The sequence below is a fragment of the Macaca mulatta genome, chromosome 10 (assembly GCF_049350105.2).
Source record: "Macaca mulatta isolate MMU2019108-1 chromosome 10, T2T-MMU8v2.0, whole genome shotgun sequence".
NCBI classification, from domain to species: Eukaryota; Metazoa; Chordata; class Mammalia; order Primates; family Cercopithecidae; genus Macaca; species Macaca mulatta.
In genome coordinates this window covers 60,467,411-60,473,410 of record NC_133415.1, presented here as the reverse complement: position 1 = coordinate 60,473,410, position 6,000 = coordinate 60,467,411, and positions in this window count along the sequence as shown.

Sequence of the window (6,000 nt, the reverse complement as noted above, 5' to 3'; positions counted from 1 at the left end):
GCAGACTTGATTGTGTATTTGCTTTATAGTGTCAATGGCCTATGTACTTAGGTGTGTTTTTGTGCTGTCTGGTAATGGTCTTTCCTTTCCATATTTAGCACTATCTTAAGGAACACTTGTAAGGCAGATCTAGTGGTAATGAATTCCCTTAGCATTTGCTCTTCTGAAAAGGATCTTGTTTCTCTTTCATTTATGAAACTTTGTTTGGCTGGATATGAAATTCTTGGTTGAAATCTTTTTTTTTAAGTGCTGAATATAGGCCCCCATCTCTTCTGGCTGGTAGGGTTTCTGCTGAATGGTCCACTGTTAGCCTGATGAAGTGTTCTTTGTAGGTGACCTGCCCCTTCTCTCTTGTTTTATGAATTTGGGTGCTCCTGTGTTGGGTGCATACATATTTAGGATAGTTATGTCTTCTTGTTGAATTGTCTTGTATAGTATCTCACAATGGTTGCTTTTAACACTTTTTTCTTTTGCTTTGACCTTGGAGAATCTGATGACTATGTGTCTTGGGTATGGTCATCTTGTATAGTATTTGCAAGAGTTCTCTGCATTTCCTGGGTTTGAATGTTGGCCTCTCTAGTGAAGTTGGAAAATTTTTCATGGAAGACATCCTGAAATATGTTTTTCAATTTGCTTGTTTTCTCTTCCTCTCTTTTGTGGATGCCAATGAGTCTTAAATTTGGTCTCTATATAATCCCATATTCCTCAGAGGTTTTGTTAATTCCTTTTTATTCTCTTTTCTTTATTTTCGTGTGCTTGATTTAATTTGGAGAACCAGTCTTCAAGTTGTAATATTCTTTCATCAGCTTGGTCTATTCTACTGTTAATAGTTGTGATTGTATTATGAAGTTCTTGAAGTGAGTTTTTCAACTGTATTAGCTCTGTTTTGTTCTTTCTTAAACTGGCTATTTGGTCTTTCAGCTTCTGGATCATTTTGTTGTATTCCTTAGATTGCTTGGATTAGGTTTCCAATTTCTCCTGAATCTTGATGATTTTCATTCCTATTCATATTCTGAATTCTAAGTGTGCCATTTCAGACATTTCAGGCTGGTTAAGCATCATCACTGGGGAACAAGCACAATCCTTTGGAATTAATAAGACATTCTGGCCTTTTGACTTACCAGAGTTCTTGCACCAGTTCTTTATCTTCTCTGTGGGCTGATGTTCCTTCAGTCTTTGAAGTTGCTGTCCTTTAGATGGGGTGCTTTTCTCTTATCTTTTTTGATGCCCTTGGGTTTTTGATTGTGTTATAAGGTGGATTCAGTCACCTGGTTTCCTTTCTCAGCACCCCTGGGCTGCATACACCTTTCTAACCCCTTGAGGTTAGAAAACTGCTGCGCTGGAGGGGCTGAGGTGTTCCCAGTCAGTTAGCCACAGCAGTCCAGTGAATTGTTCTGGCCAAAGATCTTTGTTGAGGTGGTGGCAACAGGATCCATGCTCACCTGTGTGTGCCAGCACTGCAGCAGCATGGCAGGGTCCACGTGTATCAGCTGGAATACAGCACTGGTGGGATTAGGGTGGCAGCATTCCTGCATGCATTCAGAGGCATGGTAAGGGTGAGGAGCTGGTGAAAGTAGGATTGCTGGCTTCTGTGCACACACTTGCACCAGTGGTGGCAGTGGCATGGCAAGGGCAGGGCTGCCAACATCTGTGTGCTTGTTTGTGCCATTGGTGGCAGTTTGACAGGGTACCCATGCATCAGCAGTGGTGAGTCATTGGGGTGTGTATACATGGCAGCAGTGGGGTGGCGGGGTGTGTGCACATCAATGCATAGGCAGGAGATTGGAGGGAAAATCTGCCCATGAGTGCTGGCAAAGCAGTGAAAAGATCAAAGTGAGCAGAAGCCATCAAAGTGGTAGGGGAATGCTGTAGCAGAAAGAAGTTGCAGGTGGGTGGGGACCAGACTGCTGAAGCTCTCCAATGGTCAGGTGCAGCCTACCAGTGAAGGAGCTATGATGAGAGCACCAGGGAAGCACTCTGGTTGGGCATCAGAGCTGCAAGCAGGCATGGCCGGACTGGCCCCATCTCATGCACGAGACCATCCAGCTCTGTCCAGGTCTAACAGTCACTTTAAGACTAATGTCTGCTAGAGGAGCATGACTAGCTTTGGAGGATGAGCACCCCTGACTGTGCTCCACTACAGATGTTCCCATACCAAGCTCTCTCAGATCCACATAGGCTGGATTTCTGCCCCTGCCACTTCTCTAAGTAGCTACTGTCTCTGCCAAGTCCCTGCCATGTCAAGTGTCTGTGGGGGTCTTGGGGTTTCCCACTGCTAGGATTCTGGTCTCCCATGGTGGGAGTGGGCCACTCCTCACCTATTCAACTCATCCCTTCCCTATGAGTCACTTGGGGCCAGGAATGAGTCTGGGTGATTGGCAGTCTTTTCCAGCATTCACAGTTTCCTTTAACATTCAGCCCAACATCTCCATCCTCCCTCCATCTACTGTCAATGCCTTCCTTCTGAAGATCTGCTCAAAGATTGCCAGTCTTCCCAATGTCCCAGTCTCTTGGTAGAGGATGTTCCTTCTGGCTGCATCTAGTCAGCCATCTTGGCTTCTCTCTTCATTGTGGTTTTGATTACCCTGATGACTAGTAATGTTGAACTTTTTTTTATTTTTGTTGGCTGTTTGTATGTCTTCTTTTGGGAAGTGTCCATCCATGACCTTTGCCACACTGGGTTTTTGAGTTTCCATTTTGTAGGAATTTGCCAGTAGAGGAGGGGAGTGGAGTTAGGGAGAAATAGCAAATGAGATGGAGAGACATAGACAGAATGAGATCCCAAGGATAGCCAAGCTGCATCCATTAGGTGGTCATCAGTGCCTTTCAGTGACCACACAGTCTTTGCAGTTCAGTGGCCACAGTTTCTGTGTGGAGATGCTGGGTTCTAGAAGGAGGCTTTCACAGCCTCCAAATCTAGTAATAAATGAGGCTCTGAAAAGACTGAATAATGTACTCTTTCGAGACAAAACTTAAGCTTTGTCCCTGTGAAACATGCCTCCAGCATTTATCTGCAGCTACACGTATACTTCAGAGAGGATAAGAATTCTCTGAAGACATGTTAAAAACCAAATATCTACCCCTCCACTTCCAATACCCCCAGGAATCTGACCCACTAAGTCTGAGCAAGGCCAAGGAATATTCATTTCCTACCAGTACCCAGGGAATGGACATGGTTCTGGTCCCTAGACTATACTTTGGGTAGTCCAGTTTCAAAATCCTTCTTTGAGATGTGGATACAGACCGAACCAGAAGTGACAAGTAATTCACCTTGAAGGACATGGAGGTGGAGGATGGGAGTGCCAGTGGCTTTGGGGAGACAAACAGAATCGGGGAAGAGTTCAGAACACCATGCCTGGTGACAAAGATAAAGGATTTCTAGACCCAGATGTCAGTCACCAGGATGATACCTCTGGAAAGGAAAGAGTCTGCTTTAAAGCTGTGAGCTGACTATCTCCACAGTGGCCTTCCCAGTAGCTACAACTGTGAGACTCACATTTACATTTTAGTCAATGCCCAGAATTGACTGTTTAAAGTTTTCTGATTTTAGCTATTATGAAGACTGTTGTGCTGAACATGTCATTTATATGTATTCGCATGTATGACTGATTGTTTCTTCCTTGGAGACAGAGTTCTCAGAAGTTGAATTACTCGATTTTCTTAACTTCTTTATTTTTATTTTTAAATTTAATTAGTTATTTTAATTACCAAATAAAAATTGTATATATATACATGCATATACACATGAACATATACATACAGAAACACATAAATATAGTATAGAATGTAATGTTTTAAAATATGTGTGCCTTGTGGAATGGCTATACCAAGATAACTAACATATGCATTACCTCACATACTCATCATTTTTTGTGTGTGGTGAGAATAAATCTAATCTATTAACAATTTTTTAGTATAAAATAAATTGTTATTAATTATAGTTATCATTTTCTAGAATAGTTTTCTCAAATTTATATCTTCTAACTGAAATTTTGTTTTCTTTGATGAGCATCTCTCTAATCTCAGTTTCTCCCTTCCCTATCCCTACAGCCTCTGATAACCACCATTCTACTCTCTGCTTCTCTGATTCTTACTTTTTAAGAGTCCATATATAAGTAAGATAATGTGGCTTTTGTCTCCCTGTGCCTAGTTATTTTACTTAACATAATGGCCTCCAGGTTCATCTATGATTTCACGAATGAGAGAATTTCCTTTTCCTTAAAGGATCAATAATATTCTATCTTGTATATGCACCACATTTTCTTTATCCATATATCCATTGATGGACACTTAGGTTGATTCTATGTGTAGGTTATTGTGAATAATGCTGCAATGAACATGGAAGTGCAGATATCTCTTTGACAGACTGATTTTATTTCCTTTGGATATATACCCAGTATTGGGATTGCTGGATCATATAGTAGTTCTATATTTAATTTTTTGAGTAACAGCTATACTTTTATCCATAATGGCTGTATTAACTTGCATTTCCAGCAACAATGTGCAACAATTCCTTTTTTCTCCAAATCTTTGCCAACATTTATCTCTCATCTTTTTGATAATATTCATTCTAACATATTTGAAGTGGCATCTTATGGTTTGATTTATTAATATATTTCCCTGATGGTGAGTGATGCTGAGCATTTCTTCATATATTTGTTGGTCATTTTTGTGTCCACTTTTGATAAACGTGTACTTATATTCTTTGTCCATTCTTCAATTGGGTTATTTGTTTTCTTGCTATTGAGTTGTTTGAGTTTCTTATGTATTTTGAATATTCATTTCTTATCAGATGACTCATTTGTAAACATTCTCCCTCCATTCCATAGGTTGTCTCTTCACCCTGTTAATTGTTTCCTTGCCTGTGCAGAAGCTTTTTCATTTGATGTAATTCCACTTTTGCTATTGTTGCATGTGCTTTTATGGTCCAATCCTAAAAATTGTTGCCCAGAAAAAATGTTATAAAGCCTTTCCTCTGTGTTTTCTTGTAATAATTTTACAGTTTTGAGTCTTACACTTAACTACAAGATCATTTTGAATTGATTTTTGTGGGTAGTGTGAAATAAGTGTCTATTTTTATCTTTCTGCATAAGGATATACAGTTTTCCCAACATCATTTCCTGAAGGGACTGTCCTTTTCTCCCTGTGTGTTCTCGGCACTTTTGTCATAAACCAATTGACCGTAGGTGCTTAAATTTATGCCTGGGCTGTCTAATATTTCCTTCAGCCTATGAGTCTGTTTTTATGCCAGTTTCATGTTGTTTTGATTACTCCACCTTTGCAGTAGATTTTGAAATCAGGTAGAGTGATGCTTCCAGTTTTGTTCTTTTTCTTAAGATTTATTTGGCTATTCAGCATCTTTTCTGGTTCTCATACAAATTTAGGATGGCTTTTTCTGTTTATGTAAAACACATCATTAGAATTTTAATGGCTACTGCATTGAATCCATAGATCACTTGGGTAATATGATCATTTTAACAATATTTATTCTCCCAATCCATTAACATGGAATATCTTTTTTTTATTTGTGTCTTCTTCAGTTTCTTTCATTAATGTTTTATAGTTTTTGGTTTACAGATCTTTCATTTTATTGGTTAAGTTTATTTCTAAATAGTACATATTTTGTGTAAAATAGGTTGTTGTTATCATATAGAAAGCCTACTGGTTTGTGTATGTTGATTTTATATCCTGAAGCTTTACTGAATTTTTTTATTAGTTATAACAGTTTTTTTGTGTGGAGTCTTTAGAATTTTCCATATAAAAGATAATGTCATCCCTAAACAGATACTATTAAACTTCTTCCTTCTGATATGGGTGACTTTTCTTTATCTTGCCTTATTGCAATGGTGTGACTTCCAGTACTATATTAAATAGAAGTGGCAAGAGTGAACATTCTTGTCTTTTGCTTGATCTTAGAGAAAAAAAATTCAAATTTCACCATTGAGTATAATGTTAGCTGTGGTTTCGACATATGCTCTATTGAGGGTTTTTTATACCTAA